The 20,210-nt window shown below is 42.9% G+C and overlaps 1 protein-coding gene across 1 annotated transcript in view; it reads right to left on the minus strand.

Moving 5' to 3' along the window:
- The window catches only part of CPNE4 (copine 4), a 932,436-nt gene that overhangs the window by 135,977 nt on the left and 776,249 nt on the right, over positions 1 to 20,210 (minus strand). The gene's annotated exons all lie outside the window — the stretch shown is intronic.

A 20,210-nucleotide genomic window follows, 5' to 3' on the forward strand; every position in this document is an offset into this window, starting at 1 on the left:
CTGAGTTCATGACACCTATGTATGAAGATCATCATTTTAACCTGTGCTCATTCCTTTACAGAGGAGCCAGTACAAAGTCTTCAAGCACTTTCCCATCTACTAACACAAGTTAACAATTTGGCTGCAGTGTTTTGGACTATTGCAATCACCTCAGTATTTTAACTGGGAGCCCAACATATTGCAGTAGTCTAAAACACTTATGACCCAGGGGCGTAGCCACGGGTGGGCCTGGATGGGCCTAGGCCCACCCAGTTTGGGTTCAGGCCCACCCAGCAGCGGAGCGGAGGGAGCAGGCAGCACTGATCCTGCATCTGCCTCCTTCTCTCTGACGGCAGCACTTCCCAGACGCTGCCTCCGCCACCACGATCTACCTCCTCCCTCTGTTTCACTCAACAGCAGCGGTAGCGTCGCGATTCAAACACGCTCTCTCCTGCTTCTAACCCGAAAGCAGGAGGTAGCATGTTTGAATTGCTACCGCTGCTGTTGAGAGTGAGACAGAGGGAGGAGGTAGATCGTAGCGGCGGTAGGCAGCGTCTGGGAAGCACTGCCGTCAGAGAGAGGGCGGGCAGGTGGAATGGGAGGGAAGGATGCATGGGGGTGAAGGAGAATCGCTGGACACATGGATGGGAGCAGGAGGGGAGGGGAGAGTGGAGAGTCACGTTATGGATGGATGGAGGTGGGGGTCAGGGGAGAGAGAATTGCTGGGGATGGATGGATGGAGGTGGGGGGCAGGGGAGAGAGGAGAATTTCTGGGGATGATGGATGGATGGATGGAGGTGGGGGCAAGGGAGAGAGGAGAATTTCTGGGGATGGATGGATAGAGGTGGGGGTCAGGGGAGAGAGTAGGATTGCTGGGGATGGATGGATGGATGGAGGTGGGGGGCAGGGGAGAGAGGAGAATTGCTGGGGATGGATGGATGGAGGTGGGGGCAGGGGAGAGAGGAGAATTGCTGGGGATGATGGATGGATGGGGGTGGGGGGTAGGGGAGAGAGGAGAATTGCTGGGGATGGATGGAGGTGGGGGGCAGGGGAGAGAGGAGAATTGCTGGGAATGGATGGATGGAGGGGACAGGGGCAAGAACAGAATTGCTGGGGATGGATGGATAGGGGCAGGGGAGAGAAGAGAATTGCTGGGGATGGATGGAGGGGAGAGGAGAGTTGCTGGACATGGGTGGATGGAGGGGAGGGAAGAGGAGAGAGCTAGGTTGCTGGACATGGGTGGATGGAGGGGAGGGCAGGGGGCAGAGGAGGGTTGCTGGACATGGATGGATGGACGGAAGGGCAGGAGAGAGGAGGCTACTGGATATGGATGGAGGAGAGGGAAGGGAGAGAGAAGAAATGCTGGACATGGATGGAGGGAAGGGAAGAGTGAGGAAGGAGATGAGATGAGGGAAAAGGAAGAGAGGAGAAAATTGCACATGGATGAAGAAAATAGGCAGAAGCTGGATCCACTGGACAGGCAAGTCTGCGGAGGACCCAGAGCAAAAAATGAAGAAGAAAGGCGGAAAGTAAAGAAATAAATGGAAAGGAAGCCCTGGAAACTGAGTAAAGAGGACAGATAGCAGCAGAATCAGATACTGAGCCAGTATGATCAGAAAAACAAAGTCACCAGACAGCAAAGGTAGAAAAAAATCATTTTATTTTCATTATAATGATTGGAACATGTCCACTTTGAGAATCAGGTGCTCAACATTAAAAGTTTATATTTATTTACTTATTTATGGCATTTTATCCCACATTAAACATGAATTAGATTGGAACCTGGGATCATTTAATGTTTTTTTTTCCTGGAGAGAGTAATGCATTGCCTCCCCCACCCCCAGGCTCTCTCCCCGGCTATAGCCAGCTCGCATTGCCTCCCCCACCCCCCAGGCTCTCTCCCCGGCTATAGCCAGCTCTGCAATTTTGAGGGGAGGTGCACAGGTGGACGGGGGGGGGGGGGGGGGGGGCGCAGAGGTGGACCGGGGAGAGAGCCTGTTGTTAAACATTTACCAGCACACCACTGTCTAGTGCCGACCCATCCAACCTGTTGGCCCACCCAAAAATTGACTTCTGGCTACGCCACTGTTATGACCACTGCATGCATTGCAAAAAAAAAAGCATTTTCTTCCAAATAAGGTTTCAATTGATTCACTAATATATAGTAAGTAATCTGGGCCACTCTTTTCACTTAATCTTCAAATGTAGCATGTGCCTCCAACCTCCCACCTCCCAATATTTCACCATTTAGGATTAACTCCTTATTGGTCATAGGTAAGTCTTCCACAGGGGATAGATTATATCCTCCAAAACTTAACAACTCCATTTTGTGCATTTGATATCAATTCACCAGGGGCAGCCCTACCATTAGGCCATCTGAGGTAGGGGCCTCAGGCGGCACTCTCCCCTTCTCTCCTCAACTCTCTTCCCCACATTCACCTTATTTCTTTCTTTTCGAAAAGGTGGCAGTGGCAGCGATTCCCATAGGCTGCCCTGACACTGGCAATGGACTCGTCTCCCTACTGTGGCCTGCCTCTTGACTTCTGTTTCCTCAGAGGCAGGATGCACAGTAGAGTGAAGAGGCCAGTGTTGGTGGTTCTGTGGCACAGCAGCCTATGGGAATCGCTGCCGCTGCCTGCCGCCTTTTGGAAAAGAAAAAAATAAGGTAATCAGCGTGGGGAAGAAAGTTGAGGAGGGAAGGGGGGAGATGCCAGACCACGCATGGGTGGGGACAGGGGTGGGATCGGCATCTTATCCCTGCCTCTGGTGGCAGATTGCCATGGACAATTCACTATCTTGGACCCAGGACTTAACCACCACCAAGCATGCATTCATATGATTCATCCATTCATAGACTGGTGGTACAAAACGTACAGCTAAATGAGTAAACAAGTTATCCTAATGGTCGTGAATAGATGTTAAATAAAAGTGGTGAAAGAAAAGAATCCTGTGAAACTCACCATAGTTGTTACCTTTCCTCAGATGTTACAAAGTAAATATTCAGTCGGCAGTGGTCAGCGATTTTTTTCATTGCCGCTGGCTTTATCTCTGGATATGGAGGAGTAGCCTAATGGTTAGCACAGTGGGATTTGACCTTGGCAACCTAGGGGAGTCTTTTACTAAGGCGCGCTCACGTTTTTGGCACACGCTAAAATTGTAGGCGAACTAAACATTAGAGACGTCAATGCATTCCTATGGGCGTCTCTAACATTTAGTGTGCCCACAATTTTAGTGCACGCTAAAAACTTGAGCGCGCCTTAGTAAAAGACGCCCTAGGTTTGATTCCCACTGCAGCTCCTTGTGACCTTGGGCAAGTCACTTAACCCTCCATTGCCCAAGGTACAAAAATTTAGATTGTGAGCCCTCTAAGGACAGAGAAAGTACCTGCATATAATGTATACAGCGCTGCATATGTCTAGTGCTATAGAAATGATTACTAGTAGTAGAAGTAGATATTCAAAGCTGGGCCATATCTGCACACTGGTATTGTATATCCAGGTATGTGTGGCCAGCCGACATTTCACTGGTTAAGTACTGATATTCAGCCTTAAACAGTTAAGTTAACCCAGCCAAAGATAGGACTGCTATTTATGTAGTCCTATTTGGCCATCTAACTTAACAAGTTAAGGACTGAATACTGGCACTTACCTGGTTAAGTGAGGACTCTAGTCTGACTGCCCACTGAATAGCCGGTTTTGGCTTAGGCAGTTAGTATTGATATGAGCAGCACTATCCTGTTAAATACTGCCCCATACAGGCGATTAAACCAGGCAGGAATCTCTCCTTCCCAGTTAAATTGCTTTGAATATTAACCCCTTCATTATTAAATGTCATGTAAAAGGATTTCTTCTTAAGGGAGAATAATATCCAGTACAGTACTTTTCCTGTGATGCCCATCTCACCATGTAAGATTAAAATACCTGAGTCTACTAAACTGAACACTAATATAAGGTCCAGGGATACCAACAGAACAGATGTTGCTAACTCCAGCCAATATTTAGAACCTGATCCTACCCTAAAACCAGCTTATCCCATTTAAAATTTCTTATCTTCCAAAAAGGATCCCACTTGAGAAACATCTTCCTTTTCGATTATATTTTTTTATAAAACGGCCATAATTCGATACTAGAAAATACTGTGTATAATCCCCACCATCCCTCACCCCTTTTTTCAGTACCAAAGTAATCACTGATATTTTCAAAACTTCCAGCTGGGAACCTTGCGCAGTGAGGTATTCAGAATACCAGTAATTTACTGTGTCCTTTTACCAAGCTGCAGTGAAAAGTGACCTTAGCTCACCCTTATGTGGGTTTTCCCCTTGCGCTAGATAAGGGCTGCTTTTACATTTTTTGAATTTATGGCCTTGTGCTAATGCTCGCTTAATCCACAAAACAGTGGAATGACAGACATTCTTCACTAGGAGCAATCAAAAATTAATTCACAACCAAAATTATGTCTTATTGGAGGAAAAAGAGCCTCAGTTACCGCTGGCAATACTCCATAGTAGATTGGGAGATTCATTCATACCCCAAGTATATCCAGCATTTTTCTATTATTGGTTCAAAAAACCTCCTGAAGTCACCATAAATCAATCATCTTCTTTTGAATTTTCTGAACTTTTATGTATATTTTTATTATATGCAATAAATGTTGTGAATCTGAAAATTCCTTGCTTCATCAGGGGATGTCCTTCTGTGGTTCTCTTTTCATCATGCTTCTCTCTTCAGGTCCCGCTCAGAATATTCCAAGATGGCTCTTCTAGTTAAAATAGGACTGAGGGGAAGATTTGGATGTCCTGCTAAGCATGCTTCATTCCAGAATCAGCCCCTCCACACAATAGTGTAACAAGGGTGGGGCGGTGGGGGCGGTCTGCTGACATTACTTCCTGTTCTGGGCAGGGACCGGCAGAGCCGACAACCATGCACCTGCTCCGCACACCCCCTTGCTAGGAGGAAAGGTGGTGGGGTGATGCGCTTCAGGGAGTGTGGCGCATCTTGGGGAGATGATACATTGGGAGGGGGTGGTGTGCTGGGGAGGGGGGGGGGGGGCGCAGTGGCAACTAACCCCGGGTGCCACTGCCTCCACATCTTACCACTAAGCTTTGTATAATTTAAAGAGCTGTAGCCCTAATAGCCAATGTTCTATGTTCCTGTGGACTTAATGGATAGTACCCAGCCACTGTCAACCTGCTAGCAGTGACAGCTGGCAGTTGGTTTTTGGGAACGATAGCACACAGGAACCCACCTCCCTACTCTATGGACTACAGCAGGGCTTCCCAAACTTGTCCTAGGGACCTCACAGTTTGTCAGGTTTTCAGGATATCCAGAATTAATACATATGATATAAATTTGCATACTACACTGGAAACTGGAAACATTCCTTCAACCACAGCCTCTTTTTCTTTACACAGTACAAGGCTCTCTCTTGCTACAATTAAAAATCAAAACTTCTCTGGTAGGCTTTCCATGCTAACAGAAGCATCCAGCACATCAACGGGTTTCTTCTCTTATGATTTCTCTATTTTTCTTACTACAGCCTCTTGATCAATCACAGAGTATTCTCAACTTCTATAAGTATTCAATCTTACTGCCAGTTGATGGCATACTACAAAGAACTACTTTATGTGGTGTTCTAGCTATCTTACCCATGTTAACCAACAATCTTCCCATATCCCTCTGTTTTGAATTCAGCACTGACTGAGGAAGAATACAGTGCTAAAACTATGCATGTATCACTTTTTCATATTTTACTGCTTGTATTACATTTTCACAGTTCCGATTCAGTATCATTCCTCTATCATCATTTATAACCTGTATCAAGTATAAAAAAATAACAGATACCACAGCTGTTCCCACCTTCTTTGTGTCAGTTCTAGACAGCTTTCATAATTGCTTAACCATCTAATTCGGTCAGCTACTGCTAGCATTACACTGCAATTAAAGGACCTATAGTGGCGTTATTAACCAAAAGTCTAGTCTGGGGCCCATCTTATTAATTAATGGCATACAAGAGAGCTGGACCTTTGGACACCTTCTAGTGGGAGCATGTCTTCAATATGTCTTTAAATTTAAGAGAACAATTAATACTGGATCCTAACTTGAATCCTATCTGTTTACACAACTCCAGTGTAGATTTTGAACATCAAATAGTAGAACAAAATATCACTTTTTTCTAGTTTCACACAAATATTGCGATTTCGTACTTCAGTCTATTTACATTGCACAACCACTAGTGTGCACACTGGCTGAAGTCACATCAGAGAACCATCTTCTTCAGAGTAGACTATTCGTATATCCAGATTTCAACTGTGGTTGGATTTTAGGCCAAATCTTGACGGATGCCTTTACTTCCACTTAATTGTGCCTGTCTTGCATCCTACGTTTTCTCATACATATAGACAGATCCCACTTATGGCCAGTATACAAGTGATCATAACATCACTCATGTTACTTCAAGTACAATTACTGTTTTTAATGTTACAATCTATCATTATCCTATTAACATATATATTCAAATAGTTTCTGTTCTAAAGACCACAGCCCTTCTCCCACCAACTTTGCACACTGCTTCTTATTCTCCATTAGCATGGCTTCAATTCTCAGTTACAATAGCACGTCATGTATCATTGACACATTTCAGCATCTCTTAATAGAATTATTCATTTTTCACCTTTTGTACCTCTACATCTTACTAATGGCAGATACTTCTAAACAAGATTGGAGGCCGCTTTGTACATTACATGTACCCAGGCTAATTGTACATTCAAAGCATCAGTCTCTTGAAACTCAGGGCTTTTTCTTTAGCTGTATGTGATTTTCACAACATTATACAACTTGTTTGCCAAGTATTATGTCAATCAGCGGATGATGACACACACTCTTGTTTACAAGCTATTCAACTTTTCAATACTTAACATTCTGCTAGATTATTTGAGCAGAAACTCAAGGTCTCATGAATAGTCATTCAGATTTAATTCTTCTACCCATCTTCAGAAAGTACAGTTAACCCTTCATAGATCATTTTTTCCTTAACATGAAATGTCACAGATTTATTTCAAAGAGCCTCAATTAAAAAAAACACCCTGTTGCATTTCTGATCACCTACATTTGGAACTTTACACCTACCATACAATTTCCTCTCATTATATAAATAAACGTAAGGAAATCTCAACATCAGACTGTTAGGTGTTGATTTTCATAGCTCAGTATCAGCTCTTTTCTTTAAAATGGTACTGACTTTCATATCACAGATCCAACACATCCTTCTCTACTTAGGTTTTTCCAGCCTCACCCTAGCAATAATGATCATTACCCATTCACCTTGACTCCACAGATTCAACATACTCTTTTGGCAGCACATCAGTACTTTACCACTTGAATACCTACTTCAAATGCCACTGATGATCTTTTTGCATGTGGTACATCAGCACCATACGTATCTTTTTTCAGCTATTGAGTACTTTACTTGTCTCTCCAATAGTAGCTTTCTATTTCCTGTCTGAGTGGATATTTAGTTACAGTTTACACTATTCCATGATTCCAGGGCTGATACTCCTATAATTTGTCAACAGTTTACTCAATGTTTTTCGGGACACCTCTTCCTTTTCTAGTCACACTATGACCTTCAGTCACGGCTTCGCATTTCATTTTGCTTCCTACAGTTATCTGTTTCACAGATATGACTGGGAAACTGTTCTCCAGTAGCTATTCTGTCACATTGTCATACTGCATACTTCAATCACTTATGCGCATTACTCCAAATATATAAATTTGACAACTTATGATGCTTATTCGCACACACCTGCAGTTTCTACTTCTAGCTGTTGAATCATTCCATATCACCCAATATTGTATATTCCTAGTATGCTATCCATTTCCCACATACTAGTTTGGACACCAGACAATTTCATACCTCACTTTATACTCATCCTTTTGGTCTATAATTGGCTCATACTAAACCCTTTGACCCCCCTGTATCACAAAGTGTCCTTTCTCTCAGTAGATTGAGCCTTGCAGCTTTTCAGCTAGGGCTGCAGTGGCCACTATCACTCTATTCAAATGCCGCATATCATGACACATGGATGAGGAACTATATGGAGATCAAGAATTCTTCCACAGCACTGCTTCACTAGACAATTGTAAAGCAAACATATCAGAATTTGTGCTCATCTCATAAAACACTACTCTATTGTGGATACCTATCCAGCAGACTCTGTAACAAATATTAATTGGAGGCATCAACTTACCACCTCCTCCACTTCAAGGACACAGTCTTACTATCAGTACATTTGCATACATTTGGTATTCTTCTACGGACTGTTTCCTCTTATAGTTTGGGAGTCTTCAGCTGTGTGGCTAGATGATTACTGTCCATGGAGAAAGAATAGCTATTTACCTGTAACAATGGTTCTCCATGGACAGTAGATCATCTAGCCACACAGAAGCACCCCCCTACCCAGAGTTGCTGCCAGCTTTTTCATTAACTGAGGTGGGACGGCTGAACGTACAGTATATATAATGGCTATTAGTGGCGGGAAGGCAGAGACATGCGCAGAAAGCTCTGTTTGAGAATAGTCAAGATAAGTTTTGATTTCTGTAAAGAGAATCAATTTAGTTTACATAAATTCAAGGCACAACCACTTGTAAATATAAATAAGTTATTTATTAAAGTGTAAATAAATGATTATATTGCACTAAGAATTTTATAGAACTAGTTAAAAACCTTTAAAACTCTAAATATATTAAATGTAATAAATAGTTAAAATCCCTCCTGGTTCCAGTTTTGCATTCTAAAATATTTTTCTTTTCTTATAGAAATCAATAGGATTACTAAACACTACAAGTAAGTATTGCACATAAACTGTTAATAAATCTTGCATAAATATTCCTATTACAATTTTCTTTCCTTCTATAGGAATTACTTTTAAGGTAAGTAATAAGTAATAATATCACAGATAAATTGTATTGTCGAGAAATAATTAAAACTACGTTAACTTCTCTTTTTCTTTTGGTCAGGTCCTCAGTTCCTTAAGGTAAGTATGAGTAATAATGTAAATGTACAATGTTTCTCTTTCAGTTGAATTAATTTTTCTTCAGTACTTAGCTTGAATTCAAGCTATCTTGACTTTAGGAAAATTTCAACTGTCTTGGTTGTCTTTATCTTGCTCTTCTCCCTAAACTTATTCTTAAAAAGAAAATAAAAGGAAATAATCTGCCTTCCTGTAGTGTGTGTATCTATAGATTGGCCTGCCCGTCACAGGAGCCTAGACTGGATTCTAATATAAATAAAATAAAACAAATTTAATTTTCCTCTGAGTCTATTTTCCTGACTTCTTCTAATAAATTTTTAGGTCCTAACCCTAGCAATGGAGAGCGCAGTTCCTCTTCCAGGAATTTGCTGAATTCTTGAAGATCCCAACTAATCATGTCACTAACATACACAGAGGGGCATAATCGAAAGGGATGCCCAAGTTTTGCTGAGAATGTCCTCGCAAAACGTCCTGGCTAAGGGGCGGGGAAACCCGTATTATCAAAACAAAATGGACGTCCAACTTTTGTTTCGATAATACGGTCGGGGACACACAAATCCTGAAATTTAGGTCATCCTTAGAGATGGTCATCCCTTGACTTGGTCGTTTCTGATTTTCGGCAATAATGGAAACCAAGGACGCCCATCTCAGAAACGACCAAATGCAAGCCTTTTGGTCGTGGGAGGAGCCAGCATTTGTAGTGCACTGGTCCCCCTCACATGCCAGGACACCAACTGGGCACCTTAAGGGGCATTGCAGTGGACTTCAGAAATTGCTCCCAGGTACATAGCTCCCTTACCTTGTGTGCTGAGCCCCCCAAAACCCACTACCCACTACTGTACACAACTACTATAGCCCTTAGGGGTGAAGGGGGGCACCTAGATGTGGGTACGGTGGGTTTCTGGTGGGTTTTGGAGGGCTCACATTTACCACCACAAGTGTAACAGGTGGGGGGATGGGCCTGGGTCCGCCTGCCTGAAGTGCACTGCACCCAGGGGTGTGCTGGTAAATTTTTAACAACAGGCTCTTTCTCCGGATGTAGCCAGCTCTGCAGTTGGAAGGGCCAGGGGTGGCCAGATGGGGGTGGGGAGCAGCACTTGCCTCTCTCTCCTCCCTCCCTTCATGCGGGCACGCTAGGCATACCTTTGCTGGCAACCAATAAATGGACTGCCACCACTCTCAACGTCTTGCTCTGAGCAGCATGCTGAAACTTCTCACACATTCTGGAGAAGTCCTAGCCTGCTACTCAGAGCTGGAAACAAGGAGCGGGGAGCAGCAGCAGTCTATTTACTTGGCTGGCAGGGCTCAGCATCCCCACCAGCAAAGTAAAAGAGAATTCAGCAGGGGGCCCAAGCCCACATTTTGGGAGCCAGTTGTTAAAGTAGCCATGGAGGGCCCTACTTTAACAACCGGCTCCCAAAATTCTTAAAAACTTAACAACTGGCTCTTGCGAGCCTGTGAGAGCCTGCTCCAGCATGCCACTGACTGCACCCACTAAAACTCCAGGGACCTGCATACTGCTGCGATAGATCTGAGTATGACATTTGAGGCTGGCATAGAGGCTGGCACAAAAGATTTTTAAAGATATTTTTGAGGGTGGGAGGGGGTTAGTGACCATTGGGGGAGTAAGGGGAGGTCATTCCCGATTCCCTCCGGTGGTCATCTGGTCAGTTTGGGCAACATTTTGTGGCTTGGTCGTAAGAAAAACAGGACCAGGTAAAGTCGTCCAAGTGCTCGTCAGGGATGCCCTTTTTTTCCATTATGGGTTGAGGACGCCCATGTGTTAGGCATGGCCAAGTCCTGCCTTCGCTATGCCTCAGACACGCCCCCGTGAACTTTGGTCGTCCCCGCGACAGAAAGCAGTTGGGGACACCCAAAACCGGCTTTTGATTATGCCGATTTGGGCGACCGTGGGAGAAGGACCCCCATCTTCCAATTTGTGTTGAAAGATGGGCGTCCTTCTCTTTCGAAAATAAGCCTGACAGTCACACTGGATTCACACAGCCCTATGAGGTCTTGTTTAAATTAAATCTTTACTTTTCTAAGGTTAGATAATTTAATTATCTGTCTAGCTCAGACTTCAGATATTAATCTATTGGTTTTCAATAAATTCTTTAAAAATATTCTTTACATCTCAGAAGGTAACTTTCAGAAACCATATCATATCACTTCCTATTTCAGTTACCACAACCCACTGAAGGGCTACTGAAATTCAATGCTTTCCAGCACTTTTCAGAATAAAATATTTTTAAAAATAGTATTCTAACTATTCTTTACCTTAGCTACTATCAATTGCGTTTAATGCCCAATTTCACCAATATACATATTTTTATAATCTGACCCTTCTATGGGTCAAAACTAACCCCCTTTTAATATTTTTAATTATTCATTGGTGGCACGGTGATTCCTGATGCTCTGTTTCAATACCAGAGTCATCGGATAAACTTAGGGCACTGCGCATGCGCGTCTGATGTTACTGATTATGTCAGCACGCACAACATCACGGACCCATCTGCTGCGTTCCCCAGCATCCAGCATGTTTCCAGAAGCCCAGGACACCCTCCTGCAACCAAAGCCAGCTGCTTTCTATTTACTGGTGGCCCAGAACCCCGCGGATCAAGGCAAAAACGCGATTTCATGGCGAACCTGCCCCCTAACACCAAATGCATCCCAGAGCCTCCCCACTGCTCCCAGAGGCAGGTAAACCATAAAAAAATATATTTTTATTCATACTGGTTACACTCTCATGGTAACTGCTGCTTCTCTCTCCGCTTCCCTTTCCCCTGCCCCTGCGGTGACCAGCATTTTAAGCTTCTTACCAGGACCTCCTTGCTGTTGCTGCCACTGACACAGAAGTTATAGCAAGCTGAGCCAATGCAATACCTTGAGCATCTGCACACACTCAAGGCCTGCCGGCTCCCTCCCTATCAGAATCTCAGAGAGCAGGAACCGACAGGCCTCAAGCATGTGAAGATGCTTAAGGGCCCGCATTGGCTCAGCTTGCTGCAACTTCCTTGTGACTGGCAGTAATAAGGAAGTACCAGTAAGAAGCTTGAAAAGCTGGTCGCCACAGTGGGGGAGGGAGCAAGAGAGAAGTGCTGGTCACTATGGTGAGAGGGAAGTGAGAGAGAAGCGCCAGTCACCATGGGAGGGGGTAGGAGAGGGAGAGAAATGCTAGTTACTGGAGGCAGGGGGAGGAAGAGAAGAGAAAGAGTAGTGCTGGTTACTGTGGGGGAGGGGGGATGAGGGGGGAATAAGCCAAAATACCAATTTTTGGCCTTTTTTGGGGACAAAACATCTCAGCTTATAGTCAAGTATATATGGTGTGTATAATATATATATATATATATATATATATATATATATATATATATATATATATATATATATTCATTGTGAATATCCTGAAAAACAGATTGGCTAGTGGTCCCTCAGGACCAGATGAGAACCACAACTTTACTGTAACTTGGCAAGCTATGGAAGATCTATGACCAGTACCTGACCTTTCCCCATTATCTTCAAACATGAGACTTAGTCCAGATGAGGCTGGCCTTACTCTCACCTTCCAGCCCATCTATGGGCTGCATTTGTCCCAGCTCTTAACTGTTGTCACTAAACAGCTAATAAATCACAAAATTCTCTTCTGTTGTCTCTGTGCATAATGATTTCAGTTTGAAACTAACTGGTAAATGCATACAAAATGCCTTTGGATAACTTGCAAGAGTAGCTAGTGGTTAGAGTACCAGTCTTGACATTCAGAGGTGGTGGGTTCAAGTCTCACTGCTGTTCCTTGTGATCTTGGCCAAGGCACTTAAGCCTCCATTGTCTCAGGTACAAACTTAGATTGTGAGCCCTCCGGGACAGGGCAATACCCAGTGTACCTGAATGTAACTCACCTTGAGCTACTACTGAAAAAGGTGTGAGCAAAATCCAAATAAATATGTGTCTACAACATACTGATTCACATAAATCTCTATGTGTTTGTGCGTCGGACATGAAAATAATTTTAGGAAATACTACTTACATGCTCTGCTTAGTTTGAAATTGCACCATTGTACATGCCAAATAGTGAGACACAATATAAAGAAAATGTAGGTTTCTTCACTGTTATCTCGAGCACAGAAAGCCTGATTATAAGTCTGAGGTGAAGTACCATGAATTGAAGAGTGGTGCTCTTCTGAAAATGGCTGAATGCCATCATCACTTAGTGAGCTTTTTCTGAATGTGATAGCAGGATATCAGCGTGAACAGGAGGTCAGATATACCAAGTGTCAAAAAAGGCGAAAAAACCAACAGTCGACAGAGAGAAAGCAAAGTTGGAAAAAAATTAAGAAAACAAAGCAGTAATGTAAAAAATCTTTAACAACATATAGCTCATTTACTGGTACAAGAGTCACTTGCCTGACATGGCCAGACAGAAATCATGTGGCAGAATACTGTTCACTGAAACATATTGTCAGAGATCTATTGAAGATCTTCCTTATGGTACACAGAGCTGCCTGTGGGGGCAATGCCAGGCACCCCGAGGATGCACCATGGGAGCTTATTCTATAACATCACCTGGATATCCAGCACTGTTCCGTCTTCCCCCAAATTCCATAAATGGTGTCTTAAGTTCTCCGTGCTAATTTGGTCACATGGCCAAATTGCATGCACAACTTAATTGATTAATAGGCCAATCGGTGCTGATAATTGATGAATATAGATCTTCAATTTTTTATGTTGCAGGGCCAAAGCTTTGGAATTCATTACCTACAGTACTGATTCGCAAGTGGCAAGGAACTTTGATTTGTTATAAAATACTTTAAGAACTCATATTCAAACAGTCATTTTATGGAAAATAATTTTTAGAGATGCTGTCATGTGATCTTGATGAGGTCTAAATATTGCAGAATGATTTCTACCTGATTTCTTGGTCAGAAGTATTCTTTAAAAAGAAGGTATTTATGGGCCATTTTCTAAATGGCGTTAAACACTTATCCCTGGATTCTATATGGGGCGACTTAAGTTGTGCATACACATCCAGTTGTATTCTTGATTTGTACATGCAACTCAATTAGATACCAGGCCAATCAGCGCCGATAACTGCCAATTAACAAGCAATTATTGACACTAATTGAGTGGAGTAGCCTAGTGATTAGTGCTGTGGACTTTGATCCTGGGGAACTGGGCTTGATTCTCACTGCAACTCCTTGTGACTCTGGGCAAGTCAGTTAACTCTCAGTTGCCCCAGGTACAACATAAGTACCTGTATGTAATGTGTAAAATATTCTCTCTCAGTGTGCACTGTACCGCCTTCGTGGAAACTGGAAACAAGAAATTGCATCAGAGAAAGGCGGCACAGTGCACACTGAGAGAGAAGGGAAGGCAAGCTAGAGGTGAACCTGCTTTTTCGCTGCCGCTGCTGCCGCTATGACTTTTTAAACGCAGGGTGGCTGGAAGGAAAGGACAGCTGTAGAAGACTGAGGGCACAGGTGGGGCTCGGGTTGGGAACTGAAATTCAGGGGCTGAAAAGGGGTATAAGGTGGGGGCTGGGGTGAGTCACTGGACATGGAGGGGAGGGCAGAGGAGAATCGCTGGACATAGATAGGATGGGAGGGAGGGCAGGGGACAGAGGAGAATCACTGGATGTGGATGAGAGGGGAGGACAGGGGCAAAGGAGCAAGGGGAGGGCAGAGGAGAATTGCTGGACATGGATGGGTGGGGAGGGCAGGAGAAATGCTGGACATGGATGGAGGTGAGGGAAGACAGGACGAAGATGCACATGGATGGAGGGGATGGGAGAGGAGAAATGCTGGACATGGATGGAGTGAAGGGCAGGGAAGAGAGGAGAAATGTTGGAGGGAAGGAAAACAGAGGAAGGAAATGCATACGAATGGAAGGGAAAGGAGAGAGGAGAAATTCTAGACATGGATGGAGGGGAGGGAAGACAGAGGAAGTAGATGCACATGGATAGAGGGGAGGGGGAGAGGAGAAATGCAGGACATTAATGGAGGGGAGGGAAGACAGAGGAGGAGATGCACATGGATTTAGGGGAGAGGAGAAATTCTGGACACAGATGGAGGAGAGGGGAGAGTTGAAATGCTGGACATGGATGGAGGGGAGGGAAGAGAGAGGACATGAGATGAACATGGATGGAGGGAAAGAGAGAGAGAGAGGAGAAATGCTGAACATGGATGGAGGAGAGGGAAGAGAGAGGAAGGAGATGCATATGGATGGAGGGGAGGGAAGGGGAAAGAGGAGAAAAACTGCACATGGCTGGAGAAAATAGGTAAAAGCTGGATCCACTCTATACCTCCTCCAGTCAAGTCCGTGGAGGACCCAGCTTTTACCTATGGATGTAGGGCAAGAAATGAAGAAGAAAGGAGGAAAGTAAAGAAATAAATGGAAAGGAAGCCCTGGAAGTGGAGTTAAGGGAGCAGATAGAGAGCAGCAGAATCAGATACTGGGACCAACATGATCAGAAAAACAAAGTCACAAGACAACAAAGGTGGAAAAAAATCATTTTATTTTCATTATAGTGTTTGGAATATGTCCACTTTGAGAATCAGGTGCTCAACGTTAAAAGTTTATATTTATTTACTTATTTATGGCAGTTTATCCCACATTAAACATGAATTAGATTGGAACTTTAGGGGTATTTACCTGAGATCTCACCTTTGCTGGTCTGAGCCTATACATGCCTGAACCATTCTTATAACAATATGGATTCTACAGGCTGTGCCTTGAATACATCTGTAACTATCAGAATCCGGCTTTCTTGCCAAGACCAATTACTGCTGAGCATTAGCCAATTAGCCAGACTCTAGATTTAAACAAAGAGGATATCCCAATAAAGTGATAAACCAAGCATGAAAGAGAGCACAAAACGCTCATACAGACTGGCTAATTGGCCCGCACACACACAATACAGGATCCACAAAGACCCTTCAATGTGTTTTACCGTTTTCACCAACAGATATAGCAATATGTAAAATTATACAAAAACATTGGCCGGTTTTACAATTGCATCCACAGTTTAATAACAGACCTCGGACAGCCTATAGAAGAGACAGAAACATGGGGGAGTTTTTATCGATATTCAGACAGATAGATACTCAGTCAGCACTATCAGTGAGAGGACATAGCAGCTGTCAGAACTGCATATACTGTAGATATGCGTTGAATGTTGACAGTGTTATAAATTCAGCCATGGGTAGAAGATTTGATCTACGATCTAAAACTGACTGCAACACGTCTCAAACAATTTATGCTATCTGCTGTCCATGTGTCAAGTGGTACGTCGGTCAAACACGCAGAAATGTGAAATTACGAATAGGGGAGCACCTCAGTAATATACGGACCAACAAAGCAGAGGCTCCATTAGTAAAACACTGGCACAATATGGGTCATTTAGAATCTGAATTAAAATATGTGTTGCTAACTCGGGTGCAGTTACGCTGGGGTGGAGATATTACCGCTGTTTTAACACAACAAGAACAAAGATTCATATACACTTGGGAGACAGTACACCCCAGAGGTTTAAATAAAGAAATAGAATGGTTGACCCTTTAAGATAGGGGTGGGGGTTTTTTGATTACGGAATTTCTGTTGAGATCAGAGAGCCATAGCGATGACGTATAAATAAGAGGATTTCACACAGTTTCCAGTTCACTATAGCAGGGAGGAACGAGCACAGATATCTCTCCTGGTAAGCTGAGAAATAGCTTTCAATAGACAATTGTTTATTATAGAATTACAAGCATGAATAAGAACAACTAAGATTATATGCACTCACAGATGTATGTTTGTAGCTTATTCAATAGATTGGAAATATATTCCCTTGAAAAAGCTCTGAGAGTGAAACGTGGCTCCACGTCGGGAATAGCGAAGGAGTTCTTGGTTTTAATCACAACTCACTAATCACGGGTGATATGGAGTTAATTCAGACCGCACATCAATCCAGCCAAGATAAGTGAAGAATGTCTAGTTCACGATATCATTTATGATTGTTAGCTCAAGATACAACATGTCTTGTTGAGCAAGGAAAGGAAGGAAGGAAGGGCGAGTGCTGTAATGTTTGGCAGCTGAGTACCTACTCCATAACATATGATTCAAAAGGCACTACAGCATTACTGAGCACTGCAAGTTAAAAATTATAAAAATTAAGAAATAACATAAATATTGGACTTAATAGTGAATTTCTGGTGTAACTGATATACTTAGTTTAATATCCAACACCAGGTTACTTAGTCTTGATCCCTAATTGATAGATTAGTTAAAATTTAATGCCAAGAAGTGTAGAGTAATGCACTTGGGGTGCGGAAACCCAAAAGAGAGATACCGGATAGGAGGGGAGAAATTAGTAAGCTTGACTCAGGAGAGAGACCTTGGGGTGTTGGTGTCGGAGGATCTGAAAGTGAAGAAACAATACAACAAGGCGATGGCTGTGGCCTGAAGGATGCTAGGCTGCGTAGAGAGGGGCATAACCAGCAGAAGAAAGGAGGTGTTGATGCCCCTCTACAAGTCATTGGTGATGCCCACTTGGAGTATTGTGTTCAGTTTTGGAGGCCGTATCTTGCTAAAGATGGAAAAAGACTGGAAGCGGTGCAAAGAAAAGCTATGAAAATTGTATAGGATTTGCATTGCAAACCGTAAGACGAGAGACTTGCTGACCTGAACATGTATACCTTGGAGGAAACAGGGTTGATATGATACAGATGTTCAAATATTTGAAAGGTATTAATCCGCAAACAAACCTTTTCCAGAGACGGGAAGGCGGTAGAACTAGAAGACATGAATTGAGTTTGAAGGGAGGCAGACTCAGGACTAATGTCAGGAAGTATTTTTTCACAGAGAGGGTGGTGGATATGTGGAATGCCCTCCTGCGGGAGGTGGTGGAGATGAAAACGGTAATGGAATTCAAACATGTCTGGGATAAACACAAAGGACCCCTGTTTAGAAGGAATGGTTCCATGGAATCTTAGTGGAGATTGGGTGGCAACGCCGGTAATTGAGAAACAAAACGGGAGCTGGGCAGACTTCTACGGTCTACACCCTGATCATGACTGAATAGATAGGGATTGTCTGGAGTGTAAATTTTAAGGGACTTTGATGTTAGCTTCAGAACTTAGTACAAGAACAGTACTGGGCAGACTTCTACGGTCTGTGCCCCGAGAAAGGCAAGGACAAATCAAACTCGGGTATACATATAAAGTATCACATACCGTGTAAAATGAGTTTATCTTGTTGGGCAGACTGGATGGATCGTACAGGTCTTTATCTGACGTTATTTACTATGTTACTATGTTTAGGAGGCAGTGAGGGCTCCGATGGTAACCTGGCAGTAAAAGGGCAGCACCAGGCACATCTACTTCCTGCCCATCGGCGCTAGAAAATAAAAACTATATTCTAGCGCTGGAAATGGTGTGTGGTGGAAATGGAACTACTGCCAGGCTCCTTGGCAAGCACTGTGGTAGGGCTGACTCACTGTGTGGTACCCCAACGGTAGCCTTACCGCCAGTTGATAAAAGGGCCTCTTAGTGCAGTACGTGCTCCTGCTTTAATGGGGAGTAGGTACTGCACATTAATTCAAATATTAACAAACGACCTGTAATAAAAAATAGTAGGAACATCCCTTCTCGATGCAGCATTAGATTTGGGCTTGCAACGTGTTATGCCCAAAACTTAACACATTTTAGAGGAAGGGCCCCTATTTTATTGTGTCACAACTGATGTTATTTTATTTTGGCTTTCTTCCGTCAATGTTGTTATCTTTTGTATTTATTACATTATTGGTTCTATATTTTGCATTATTTTTTATTGTTATTATTTGTTTTGATGTAAGCTGCCAAGGATGGTAGATCAAGCAGCATATGCACTTTTAAAATAAACAAATACATAAAAATGTGAAAGGTCCCAAAAAATTGTAAAAATAATAATAAAAAACCCTAAAACTAACTAATGACCTCTTTTTTCTTTTTCTTTCTTGTCCTCTTTTCGATGGGTGTGCACACAATGTACCTGTTGGTCCAGGACTGTAAATAAAACCTTCTCCAAGATGTCTTTCACTGCTCTCTCTCCTGTCAATCAGCATTACTTAGAGGAAGCACAGCTGTGTCCTGAACTCATCAGCTCTACTTCCAGCCTAAACCCCACTGCTCCCCAGCAGGAAAGAGTCCTTTAATCTTCAACTTCAAAAGATTTCCTTGAAGGGCTAGGTGAAAGTAGGAATTTTCTGCCTTCTTCTTTTGTGCTAGTCTTGATGTTGGAAGACAAAAAAAGGGAAGTTCTAACTTTCCTAAACCAACCATATTTATTGCTTTCTAAAGGAATGTAAGTACAATGATTTAAAAAAACCTACCTGATTGTAGGTCTAAAATAAGTAGATACTGTCCTATCACTTGAAAGCAACAGAGCATGTGTTATGAGATTGATATTAAAAGAACTTTCACTTTTTTTTTCAAATTCCTGGAGCACTCCATGAAAAATATTTTGGCCAAATAAGCCAAGGTATTACCCAAATTTATCTATTTAAGTGGAAAAGGTGCCAGAGTGTTCCAGGGGTGGGACCAAAAATTATACAGATCGAAGCAATATTCAGCTACTTTCTTAATAAAACTTATCTATCCTAGGGTGTAGTTATCAATGTGGGTTACCATTAAGATACATTATTTTACCACTAACTCATGCTAGTGTAGCACAGCCCCATTTTATGCAATGAGGCATAGTTACTAATAACTGGTGTTAACAGCAGCCCCCCCCCCCCCCACCCACCCCACTTCAGACCACAGAAACTAGAAGAATAACTTTAGATAGAAAAATTATCTATATAAATGGTATGCTGGCTTAGATGAAAGCCTGACTAGGATAGATATCACTGCTGAATATCCACATAAAGATGTATAGATATATTACTGTATATAGAGGAAAGGAAGTGGCCTCGTGGTTATCACAGTGGACTGAGAATCAGGGAAGTCAGGGCTCAAATTTGGTTGCTGCCACTGACATTCCTTGTAACCTTAAGTCACTATCTCCTTTTGTCTCAGGTACCCATTTATATTGTAAATTTTCTAGGGCAGGGGCATATTATAGCTGAATATTATCACCGCTGTACAGCACTTCATATGGCTAGTAGCACTATAAATATGCTACATATTATTAGTGTATCTGTATCTTCTACAGTTGTTGAAGACTTCTAAACAGTGGCCCCTGTAGTTTTTTA

Source organism: Microcaecilia unicolor, chromosome 1 (assembly GCF_901765095.1).
Source record: "Microcaecilia unicolor chromosome 1, aMicUni1.1, whole genome shotgun sequence".
Classification (NCBI taxonomy): domain Eukaryota; kingdom Metazoa; phylum Chordata; class Amphibia; order Gymnophiona; family Siphonopidae; genus Microcaecilia; species Microcaecilia unicolor.